Here is a 13,382-nt window from a genome sequence, read left to right on the forward strand (position 1 = left end):
TGTGTGTGTGTGTGTGTGTGTGTGTGTGTGCGGCTAGAGTCTAGGTTGGACTGCTGGTCCTTTAGTCAATCTTAATAATTAGTGTACGAGCTGGCTAGTGTTTGGGCTTAACCGTCCTTTAGTGGGTATAGTAAAAAGGTAGTTGTGCTGGTGGCTGACAAGGAGCCACCCTTCAGTCTGCTACTTTTGAGCTAGACTGTGCTGACGGGTCTAAACTCTACCCCTTTAGTAGTCCACTAATTAGAGAGATTGGGGCTGATCAGTTTATCCAACGGGAGGACTCGAGAAGAGCTCGGACGACGAACTCGTCGCCTATATATATATATATACATAAAACTTTAATAAACCTTTGTGTCTACGTTGGGGCACTACCGACGTACGACATAAGGAACTAGCAGATTATGTAGCTTTTGGAATAATTCACAATTTTTTTAAAATTAAACACTATCTAAAGATTTGCATCGAAGCGTTTTTTTTTTATAGTGATTTTAAACACTATTAGATATTATTATACTTGATCCATCTATGCTACGTCACCACTGTGCCGCGACCTCCCTGTACTGAGTTTTGTTTATATTATTGTGTATTAATTTTGTGGGTTATGATAAACGGATCACTATATAACATTTAGAAATACTTACCTTCCAAATAAAATGAGATGAATACCAAAATAAAAAATATTGATATAATATATAATTTCTGAAACAAATTTTCTAATTTTAAAACAATATCAATAATTATGAAAATCAGATTAATCTCTATATTCACCGAACTAAAATGTTTTTTAAACATAATTTATAGTAATAAATTAGCAAAGATATACTTTAACAACTTCAGTAGAATTGATCATTTTTTAATAATCATTTTTAAAAGTAATTATTTATAATTTTACTACTAATTATCCTATCTATTAATTAAATATTAAGATAAGTAAAAAAAATTTACTTACCATTGTTGTCTATAGTGTCAAACAATTTTTTTATAAGACTTGATAAAAATTTTTTTGAAATAGATATTATAATGACTTGAAGTAATTATTAAACGTATCGGCAAACAAGAAATAATTCTAATAATAAACAAAATAAATATAGTATGATTGCAGAAAAAATATATGAAATATTGAAACACATTACATCATGCTTTTTTATCGTGAAATGTCATTTGTATTTTTAGCACTGTAAAAACACAAAAATTATATTTGGTTTTATTAACGGTAAATAACGAATTGTAAATACATATTTTACTAAAAAAGTATATTAAAATTTTATAAATACGTAATATATCAAAAAAATATATTTAATAATTATTTATTAAATTTTTAAAGATTTTTACCTCGTCAAAGATTCCGCAACCTAAGCGTCTTTAAGGGCGCAGTAGACACCATACTGGGGATGATGACCAGTGACGTCCAAAACGGAGGCAACTTCTCTCCGGAGCGCAAGGAGGTTTATAACCCCTTCCATGGAGTAGAAGGGGAAGAGGAGCGAGTATGCCTTATGAGTAAGTGCGTCTCCTCCCTTCGAGGCGAAAGCACGGCGGACCGTGCGATCCAAATTGCTCGGCTGGTCAGCCGGGAACTGTTGACGCGCCATAGGAAGGATCCGATGATGGAAGCAATGGGGATTGGACTCCGGGATGTCGTTGATGTGTTCGACTACGAATGCGTCGTCGCGGAAACGGCACCCGGAGTTGTGGAGGAATCGTCCGAAGGAGACAATAGTCTATCCGAGGACGAAACAATGAGGACAGGTGTTAGGCCTGGTGTGAGTGGTGTTGAGCCTTCTCTCGGGCAGGCGACGACCGCTCCTTTCCGTGAGGTCTCCCCGCCTTTGAGCCCCCTGCCGGAGGAGACGCCCCCAAAGCGTTACCCCGGGAAGAGGAAGGCGCCACTTTGTAACGAAGAGAGCGACGATGAAGCGACATTCGACATCGGATTGAATCATGTCGTCGGCCTGACCAGACAGGCCGAAGTGGAGGGTAGCCTCATGAAAGAGGTTCCAGGTACTCATCTGCAGTACTACTTACTGGAGCAGATAACTCTTTCCTGCCAAGCGCTGACCGAACTTCGAAGTTCGGACATGTCACGCCGTAAGAAGAGGCATGACTCCGAGGAAGAAGCAACCGCGCAATCGGCTTTGGTTGGAAACATAGCGGGACAAGTCGCAGCGCTCCGCGGAGTCATCGATAAGCGTAGAGGGATGGGCATCCACAAGGAAGTCCAGGAGGCGACCAAGAAGCTGGAGGAAATCCTGGCTACGGAAAAGCGCAGGAGACCGACACCGCGCTCGGGGACCATTGTAGCCTCGCCGGAAAGGGGTTCTGGTACGTTAGCTCCGGTATTCGCGAAACGGAAGCCGACAACGGACGCGGGAACTCAAACGGCGGTTGGACCGCAAACAAACAGGCCGGGGACGTCTGATATGGCGTTGAGGAGGAATGTGGCCACACAAACAACGGAGGAGCCCCCAAATGCCAGGTCTGATCCGTTGACGATGCCTGGGAAGAAGCGAAAGAAGAAGAAGAAGAAGAGACTGAACACTGTCGAGAGTACGGCCTCCTCGCCGACCGTTACGCTTCCCGAGAAGCATTCGGATCGGGGGACTGCTGCTGCAAAGTCCGCTCCGGCGAGTGTGGACACAGGAGCGGAGACGGAGAGGCCCACTTGGACGGAGGTGGTTCGTCGCAAGGGTGGACTGGGGAAGACCGAGGAAACGGCAACTAGGCCTAGACCTCCACCGCCTACACGAAAAAAGTTGCGGGCGAGGGTGCCTCGTACGGAGGCTGTGATTATCGGCCCTTTGAAGGGGAACTTGAAGTATGCCGAAGTGATGAAGACGGCGTCGCCCTCTGTGGACCTTGTGGCCTTGGGTATCCAGGTGTCTGGGACCCGGAGGATTCAGACGGGGGCCATTCTGCTGGAAGTTCGAGGAACCGCCGAGAAAGCGGATTTACTAGCCGCCAAGTTGGAGGAGGCGCTCAAAGAGAAGGATGTGCGGGTGCATCGCCCTTCGATGACCCGCACTGTCCTAATCAAGGATGTGGAGGACTGGCACGAAGATAACGAGGTGCGTCGGGCCCTAAGCGACGCTCTGGAATGTCCAAGTGTTGGGCCCGTTATCATACGGCCTAACATTGAAGGCAAGGGGCGTTACGCGAGATACGACGTGCCCGTCAAGGTTGCTATTCGGCTTACCACAGTGAGCCGAATAAAAGTCGGCTGGACAAACTGTAGACTGAGGATCATTGACAAAGGTCCTCAGTGCTACAGATGTCTGGAGTATGGGCACATTGCCCACAGCTGTAAGGGCCCGGACAGGTCAGGGAACTGTCACAGGTACAGAAAAGGTGGGCATATCGCTAAAGAGTGCCCTTCAAGGATGGATCCAACCCATCGCGAAGTCCTGCCCCCACCTCCGCGTGGTGCAGCCCGGGCAACGGACCCACCAGTGGGGTCCGGCTAACGGGGGAGGCAGCACCGCGCTATGATCCGGCCCCGGATTAAGTTCGGGCCGAAGCACAGCGCGGTGGCAGAAGTGTTAGAAAGCGACGTAGGCCGCTTCGAAGCAATGCTTAACGGCAGTCCCGGGGCGGTCTGCATGAAGTCGGCTGTAAGAAGAAAAAAAAAGAAAGATTCACAACGTGGTGTGGCCTCCCCCGTTCAATGCGAGAGGGGCAAAAATAACTCACACATAACATTAAACACAAAATACCTAAGGAGCCGGCCTGAACCAACATTTAGTCTCTTTCGGCCCTCCCAGATTGGGCATGAGTCCCGCCAGGCAATTCATGACTATCTGGGCCCGCACGAGTAATGTGCGGCCCGAACTTTAGACGTTTGTCTATGACAAGGCTCAGATAAGTCATGGAATCCTTAAGCGGGATCTCCACTCCCAGCCGTTGTCCAGCTATTGTTGTCCAGGCTACTTTTTTTTTCTCTCATTGATTTTACATCTGATTTTGTTCACCAGCGTTTGATTAAGTCTTTCATTTATTCCATTTGAGAAAGGTGCATTTATTGCAGTAAAACAATTGGTATTGATTTCTTTTTTAAAAATTTTTGAATTCATTTGAATTAATCCCAGGGTATTGATCAGTGAGAAGCATTCCAATTTTCTCTGTCTCTGCGTATATTTTATTTGAAAGTCATATTGTGACAGTTAGTAAGTCAAATCTCCAAGCTCTTCGTCAGGTCTAGATTTTATGTTCATATTTTCCAATGGTTTGTGATCCGAGTATACAGTAAATGATTTTCCTATTAGCCAATATTGCCAGTATCTTATTGCTTCCTTTATAGCTAAACCCTCCAAGCTTTTTTTCTTTTTTGGACTTCATTTAGTTTCTTTGAAAAGTATGCCACTGGTTTTTCTTTCCCATTTGGTTGCATTTGTTTTAATATTGCTCCAATACCTTCCAAAGATGCATCTGTGTAAAAATTAATTGGCAATTCTTGATCAAAAATTTCTAGAACTGGTTGTGAGCACAGCAAATTTTTTATATAGTCAAATGTTTTTTGACACTCTACAGACCAGATAAATCTTTGATTTTTCCTAAGTAAATTATGCAGTGGCTCTAGGATTATTGCACTATTTTGTGCATAATCATGGTAAAAATTTATCTTTCCCAGAAATTGCCTTATATTCTTTTGAGTTTTTGGATCAGGAAAATTTTTTATTGAAATTAAATTATCTTTTATAGGTTTGATACAATTATTGTTTATTATGTGACCAAGATATTTCACTGAGTTTTTTGCAAATGTGCATTTTTTGAACTTTAACCTGAAGCCTTCTTTTTTTATTGCCTCTAACAACTATGTTATATGATCCATGTGTTCAGAAAAAGATTTAGAAAATATAAGAATATCGTCTATATAGTTTACAGCAAAATCTGTAAGTTTATAATTCCTTAATATGTCACTTAGTTTTCTCTGAAAAATTGAAGGTGAGGTTTTTAGGCCGAAAGGTAAGCAGGTCCACTGAAAATGTCCCTCCTGTCTGACAAAAGCAGTCTTCTTCCTATCTTCAATTCGCAGAGGGATTGACCAAAAAGCAGTATTTATATCCAATGTGGAGAATAATTTACAATTTCTTGTCTTTATCATTAAGTCATCAATCAGTGGGAATGGTTGAGCTTGAGGTATAACTATTTTTTTCAAGTCCCTGAAATCTATACATAGCCTGGATCTTTTGTTATCTTCTTTTTTAAATGCTATGTTTAAATGGTAAGTTTATTATCTAATAATTTTGATATTTGTTCTTCTATCTCCTTTTTATCTTCTACCGTGCATCTATAAGGCCTTTTACTACAATATTTGTCGACTAATAAGTCAATATATGCCTCATATTTTTTCACTGTACCAATATCATATTTGTCCTTTGCAAAAATTGATTTATATTTGTCAATCGGTTTATTTATTTCAGATTTTTGATTTTTTGTTAAGTGATCTATATTTATTTGAAAATCCTTTTCTTTTATGTATTCATTAAAATTAATTTTGTAGTTTTCTTGATTATTTTTCATTTCATTGTTGGTAGAATCTTTTTCTATATTATTATCATTTTTTTGAGTTATTATTAAATTTTCATTTTGAATAAGTTTGAAATTTTTTATCATATCTAATCCAATAAAAAAATCATATTTAAAGTTTTCTTCATCTATGATGAAAACATCAACTTTTTTTTCTATTTCAAAAATTTTAATTTTTATAGTTATCAAACCACTTGTTTTTTTGACACCATTAATCGTTGTTATATTTTCATTTTTTGTATTAATAATTTTTTTATTTTTTATTTTTATTAATTTAGAATTTATTAAAGAAACGTTTGATCCTGAGTCATATATTCCCAATATTTCCAATTTATTATCTAAAAGTATTTTTGTTTTGATTAATGGTGTAACAATTAGTTTTTTTGGTCCGTTTCATTTAGTTCAACTTCCACTACTTCATTGTTTACATGTTTGATGTAGTTGTTTTTTCCTCTATCATTTTCTTTTGTTTTAAACCAACAAACTGTTTCAGCATGGTAACGAGTGCCTTTATTTAATCTTTCACAATTTTTACATGATTTTTTTCCTCATGTCCTTCTTTATTATTTATATTTATAATATTTTTTTTTTCTCAAAAATACTTTTTCTATTTACTAAATGCTCATATTTGGTGATTTCATTAAGGAGATCCACTGTGTTTTTTAATATCTCCCTATCAATTTCATTAAGAATAAAACCTGGAAACCCAGCTGCAATAATATCAATCAAGGTAACTGAATCAATCGATCTTCTCATGTACAATAAAAGTTTCTCTTTTTTTATCGCATAGTCAAACAATGAACCGTCTTTATATTTGTATACTAACGCATATGTGATTGGGTTCCACCCTTTGTTTTTAAATGTGTCACAAAAATATTCTTTCCATATTTTCCAATCAGAGTCTCTGGTCAGTTTTATAAGCATAGAGCTGTACCAATCAGAGCAAGATTTATCCAAAAACAATCTGAGAATTTCAATTTTTTGCTCATCTTTCATTACATCATAACGGGTACATTCCATTTCAAAAATGTCTATCCATTGATTTACATTTGTATTCTTGCTCGTGAATTTTTCAAGTAAAAACTGTTCTGATATTTTTTTCAAGTTTTGATTTCTTGTCATCCGAGTGTTTTCCATACATTTTTCTATAAGTTTTAAAGTGTTCTGATTTAAATCATTAAAAGTCTTTTTTTCATCCGAAATACTATTAGCAGCTGGTTTATCTGTTATTTCTTCTAAATATTGGTTTTCAAATATCATATTTCCATAATCATCAATGTTAACTTTTTTTAGTTCCTCCGTCAGACCAATCCAAATTTTTCTAAATTGGTGTCTTTTTTTTAAGGTGGTTTTTACTAAAGTAGACGGATGTATTACATACCTCTTTATGAAGATTTATTTGCTGTAATTCTTCTGGTATTGCAAAAGTTTGGTTTTTTTCATTGGTAAATGAAGTTATAGCCATTATATTAGATTTTCCATCACTCGATGGTTTTATCACAAATTCAAATTGTAATTTTGTCATTTTTCATAAAAAAATCTTGTCGTTTTATAAGAACAATTATACTTGTATAAAACAATTCCTTTTTATTTTCCAATAATAAAACAATTTTGTGTTGCTAAAATAATATATAGAAACGACAATAAAAGTTTTTTATTTACATTTTATTATTCCAAGTTAATTAATTATATTAAATTAACGTGTTCTAAATAATTATTTTTTATCATTGATATTTGTTATCATTTCTTTGATCATTTTCATTTCTTATCAAATTATTATTTATAATCAAAAATCACTAAAGAAATCTAATAATTTCTTTACATATATATGATATTTAGTACATGTGTTACTAACTATACTACAATTTGGTTCACTTTTTATAATCAAATGTTAACGACTAAATAATTTGAATCATTCCGTATAATCAAATTTTAATGAATAAATCATTTAGAATACTCTGTATAATCAAATTTTTATGACTAAATCATTTGGATCACTCTATATATTCAATTTTGTAAAAGTTATAAATTTGAAGCGTTTTGTATATTAAAATTAAAAAAAAAAATTAAGTGGTTCATTTATTGCTTCACTTATTGATTTAAAATAAATAAAAACACTAATTTATATAACAGAAAAAATGTAGACGGTTTATTGTTAAACATTAAGAAAATTTATAAAAAAAATTATATTAATGCACTACGTGTACTTTACTACTTAACCGATTAACTGACGACTGGCTAACTAACTGATTGACGTTATTGTTACGTCGCGCCGTTTTATATTATGTTGACTTCTAGAATACTCTCTTACGGAGCGATCGAGAACATTCGCGCGTATATGCATTTTGTATTGCCTATCCTTCGCGAAGATTCTCGATTATTCCATAGTCACTACAGTTCACTCTATATAAGTNTGCCTATCCTTCGCGAAGATTCTCGATTATTCCATAGTCACTACAGTTCACTCTATAAAATAAAAATTATATCATTTATACATTTGGATCATTCTTTATATTTCTCTACCTCTTCTTCCTTCAACATTGATTTCTATAACTATTCTTATAGCTTTCAATTCCTCTCTCCTCATAACATAACAAAGGACTAGTTCTATTTTCTCTCATCTTATCCACAATTAACGCTACATCTATACTCACTTTTACATATTTGTTCTGTAACCTATCTTCTCTTGCTATTCCAATCATTCTTTACTCAACTTTCTTGTCAACCGTTCATCAATATGAACCATACATCATAGCTGGTATCACTACAGTCTTATAAAATTTACCTTTCAGGCTCCTTGGAATTCTTTTATCGATTAACACAATAGATAATTCTCTCCACTTCAACTCTAACATCCTCGTCCATACCACCGATCTTTTGCACAACTAATACTAGAAATTAAAAACTTACCGCCTCTCCTATCACATCCTCACCTATTGTCACTGTTCTCCTCATTTCACTTACATCGTGTTCTCCTGTATCAAACTCGTACTCTATATTCTTTCTCTAATATATTTTATTAAAACTATTTTGTCAACTAACAACATACACTATGGTACCTCTTCTTGTATTTTTCTAGTAATTTCATACATCGCTGTAGAAAATAAGTAAGGGCTTAAAAAAGAAACTTGGTCCCCTCCTAATCTTACCCTAAAATCTTCTATTACTCCAACCACACTTTTTACTCTTGCATAAGTGCCGTCATACATATCCTTTATTATATTAAGTACCTATTTTTATAGTATTATTAGTACCTTTTTGAAAATTTTTTCTCATTAATGCATATTTTAAAAACTCTCTCGGTACTTTATCATACTCTTTTTCCAAATCTATAAATACCATACACAGCTTTTTCTTCTTTTATCTATACTTTCCTGTTAGTTTTCTTACACAAAAAAATGATTCTAACTTTCTAGTAAAAAACAAAACTATTTCTTTGTTACTGATGTCCCCCTTTGTAGATCACTGTACTTTTTCATATTTATAAAAAGTTTTGCATGTGTGTGTTTGCTATAAAAATACACTACTTTATAATTTCTCCATAAAAATATAATATTAAATTATTGATTATCAATTTCATACAAAATTTAATTAAATAAAATTAAAACTATATTAAAAATATTATTAATTTAATTTAATTGATTAGTCACAAGTGATCAATTTTCATTATAAATTTAATTACTATAATTAGCATTTATCTATAAATATGCTTTATTTCTGTGTATACATTAAAGGTTTTAAGTAGGTAATATTCATAAATCTCGTTTATCAATTTATTTTAAAATAACCATGTCTATAAAATTAATGCGAACTTGTATTTTTACTTTTATGATAAAAGTTTACTATAATATACACATATAATGTGTACAGATTAATATGAAAAATTCGTAGTTATCTTTATATTTTGTAATTAATATTTATTTTATAATAACACATAATGATATATATTAACAAATATTAACATATTTGGATACATAAATTTAAGAGTGTAACAATTAACAATGAAAAATTAAAATACGTTTTTTATGTTAGTGATTTTAATCATTTTCAGATATAATCTATATTGTCTCAACTGTGCCACAATGTGTTAAATTTGCACAAATGTTTTATATCATTTACTTTATACTTTTATGATCAACTTTCATGATTTTAAAATAAACTGACCAAATATATATAAATACGGTAAATGATTTAACACGTTTGTGATATCACTAAAAAGTCAGCTTCATTTACTAAATATTTTTATATATCATATTAACATTTCGGTTTTTGTAATGTATTTAATAATTTATACTTTTATTTTATTCATTAAAACATGTTATTTACTGGATATGAAAAATCTTACCTATAATGAAGTAAATAAGTACAGGGAAATTAATTCAAGTCTGATGGACTTGATAATATTAGAAAATACAATTTACACTGATCCAGAAACTGTTCAAGTAATTGATGAAAATTTACATTACAATAATGACGATATCGATGTTGTAAACAAAAGTAAACCTTACAGAGCAACTGCTCCTGTGAGATATTATCTTACTGAAGTCATTGGGAAATCTCTAGGTGCGGTTTTGAATGAAACTATTGACGAGAAAAAGAATCTCTTTGAGGGTATGGTATGGATTAGAAATGTTATTGAAAGTATAGGAATCTCAACTATGTATCGTTTTTGTGAGATTACATCGAAATTGGCGCCACGGAAAAAATTGCGTCGTACTACTATTTTTCAAGAAAGTCTACATTTTCTCATTTTTTTAAAAAAACATTTTTCGAAATATAAATTACGATCTGAACCAATTGATGAATTATTATCATACGTTTATGATGTCTGCAAAAAAGTAAATGATAATTATGCTGAAGAAAAACAGTATATTGAATCATGTGGTAATTTTATGAGTCGTTACGGCAATTGTACAAATTTGGTGTCTTTAAATAATTGGAAATCTATTGATAACCTCAAATCAGACAAAGATTTAGAATCTGAATTAGATTTCACACTAACTTTAACACTTTTACGACTATGTAACTATACACAAGAATTTGTTCTATTTATTTTAAATTCTTTAGATTAAAAAATGTTGTGTTCTGTAACAATGAATTTTTTATTATCACAAATTTTAGCTTCGATGCGAAGCTGTTAGTTTTACCATGATGTTTTTTTTTTTTTTTTGATGTCTGTTGCCATTTTTTCTCAGCTCTCACTGGACCGATTTCTTTCAATAATACGTCAAAAGATCACAAATCGTATCTAGTTGAAGACATTACCCTTAAAAATGGAAAAATTTTCCCTCGTTCCCCGTAAATAGGGGAAATATCTAAATAAATTACAAATTTAAAAATCGGTAAATTTTGTCATTTTTTTCCCTTTTTTTTCTTAAAACTTCTATAACATTTTTAAAAATTAACAAATCAATATAATTTTTGAAAATATTCCGTAAATACTGCGTCCTTTAAACATATACGTAGTTAAAATTTTCGATTTTAAATTTTCAACTTAAAAATGCTAATACTTATCAAAAAATGTATGTATCAGCACAAATTTTTTTTTCCTAAATACATTATAAGTACATCTTTAAGTTGACATACTTTTTATTAAAATTGGGATTACAAATACAGGTAGCTAATTGATTTTTTATGACATCGATATTAGCAGGTACACAGCATTGTTATTATCAATGATAGTAAGGTACATTGTTGTGAGTTTATAAATACACTAACTGACAATACAAAAAGTATATCTATTGATAGTCCTAATTGATAATAAACAATCCGTGACTGTGATAGCAATATCATAAAAAACCAATTAGCTACCTGTATTTGTAATCCCTTTTATATTATACCTATATATTAACTCAAAAATTTGAAACTTTAAATGTTTATACCTAATAAACAATTTAAGTTTTATTAAAAATTCAAATGCCATTTATTATTGAATTAAAAACTCAAAAATTTTATTAAATTTAACACGGCCGCCGGGGATTGACGGCCGGTTATAGAAAGTGTACCGGAAATCATGTGAAAAAAAGAGGCACGGTACGGGATTAGAACCCGCGACCCAAGGCGTCGTATAGACAAACCTTACCACTAGACCACTGTGCACTTATCATTCAGATTCCGATACACTTTCATTTAGGTTGATAACGTGATGTGCGGCTGAGGGAAACACGGTACCGTGTCAAATTAAAAATATGTGTTACCATTTAAAGAAACTAAGTTGACACCCTTACCAGGCATAAGGGATGAACTTAAAAAGTATTACATAGTTAATAATTCAAGAATAATGTGTAACTAAAGATAATAATAAAAAAAAATTTTTAAATTATTTTTATTCTGTAAGTAATTGAGTGGGTTATGATAAAAAAATCACCCTGTATATCTTAAATTAAAGCTAATGTAATATACTTTAATTTAAAAAAAAAAAATTTGACCTATGGATTTGTCTTCATGGTGCAAATGACTACCGTATGCAATAATATGCTATTTTTTTGAAAAAATTCTTGATATTATATTTTACATTTTTTTAAATTATTTAAACTTTTTAAAAAATGGATGAATCAATTCTATTTTTTAATAATAAATACTTTATATATACTTCTTTCATTCGACATACTTTTTTTTTAAATCGGACATTTCCCCTTTATACAGGGGTGGTGCAAACCTTTTAAAGTGCGTATAGAATGTAGAACTTTTTCAACTTAACTTTTAAAATGTTTCGGAAATACTGACACTTTTATATATATCTTAAATTAAAGCTTATGTAATATACTTTAATTTGAAAAAAAAAAAAATTTCGGACTTTATCTTATCTTCACGGTGAAAATGGCTACCAAATGCTATTTTTGTATGAAAATTTTCGATTTTGTATTTTACATTTTTAACTTTATTAAGCTAATTTTTTGAAAAATGTATGGATCAATACAATTTTTTCATGAGAAGTAGTATTTATATACATTTTTCATTGGACATACTTTTTTTTAAATCAGACCATTTCCCACCAAAAATGCAAAAAAAATATTTGTTTCTCTGATAAATTTACTATAAANATCTATTACCATAAAAATGCAAAAAAATATTGAGCTTTTCTGATAAATTTACAATAAATAGTAATTATAAAACTTTCTGACTGCATATTGATCTTAACGATACAATTTTTTTAATTGTCATAAAATTTTCTATTTAATGATGTCAATGTCAAACTTGCCAATTGAGCTAAAAGTTATGGTAAAATAAATTATTTTTTTTTATTATAAACATTTACAACAGTCTACTTTAAACGATTAAAAATATAGGTTAAATATGTCATTTTCCTTATCTTTAACATATTAATAATCAAAATCAGCATTAATTCAAAACAATTTTTTTTGTTCTTAATTATTTTTTTTATATGTAAATACTATTGTTTAATAATGTTAAAACTTAAAAGTGCTAGAAAAAGTCTAATTGCACATTTGAAAACATCGCGAAATGTTGATTTAGAATATTATATTTTTGTTTCTGATGAAAGTTCCTTTTGTACAGTGTATAAAACTTATAACGTTGTTAACTGTTAAACTTTATTAAAAATGACAAAATCAGTACTATTTTTTTGTATATAGATGCATGTCTTTATCTATCATTTGGTTTTTTTTTTATAAACCCTTTACTTGCCCACAAGAGGGATTCAAAATGACAACTTTTTTTTTTTTTTTTTTAAAGTAAATCATTAAAATTAATTAAGTTCTGGATATTTCAATTATAGAATCTTTTCAACAAACAACAAAAGTTCCTAGGAAATTATTACTATTACTTCTATTTAAGTTATCTATTACCATAAAAATGCAAAAAAATATTGAGCTTTTCTGATAAATTTACAATAAATA

The 13,382-nt window shown here is 32.0% G+C and overlaps 1 protein-coding gene and 1 long non-coding RNA gene across 2 annotated transcripts in view; one reads left to right on the plus strand and one right to left on the minus strand.

The window, feature by feature from the left end:
* Nucleotides 1-13,382, plus strand: part of LOC126894757 (uncharacterized) — a 239,303-nt gene that overhangs the window by 96,522 nt on the left and 129,399 nt on the right. The gene's annotated exons all lie outside the window — the stretch shown is intronic.
* On the minus strand, nucleotides 956-7,200 carry LOC126909313 (uncharacterized). Its single transcript, XR_007705006.1, has 3 exons — nucleotides 1,333-7,200; nucleotides 1,134-1,175; nucleotides 956-1,066 (listed from the first exon to the last, which is right to left on the minus strand). It is a non-coding gene; the product is annotated as an uncharacterized LOC126909313 (long non-coding RNA).

This window comes from Daktulosphaira vitifoliae, unplaced genomic scaffold (genome assembly GCF_025091365.1).
Source record: "Daktulosphaira vitifoliae isolate Bord-2020 unplaced genomic scaffold, ASM2509136v1 Scaffold_1, whole genome shotgun sequence".
In the NCBI taxonomy this organism is placed as follows: Eukaryota; Metazoa; Arthropoda; class Insecta; order Hemiptera; family Phylloxeridae; genus Daktulosphaira; species Daktulosphaira vitifoliae.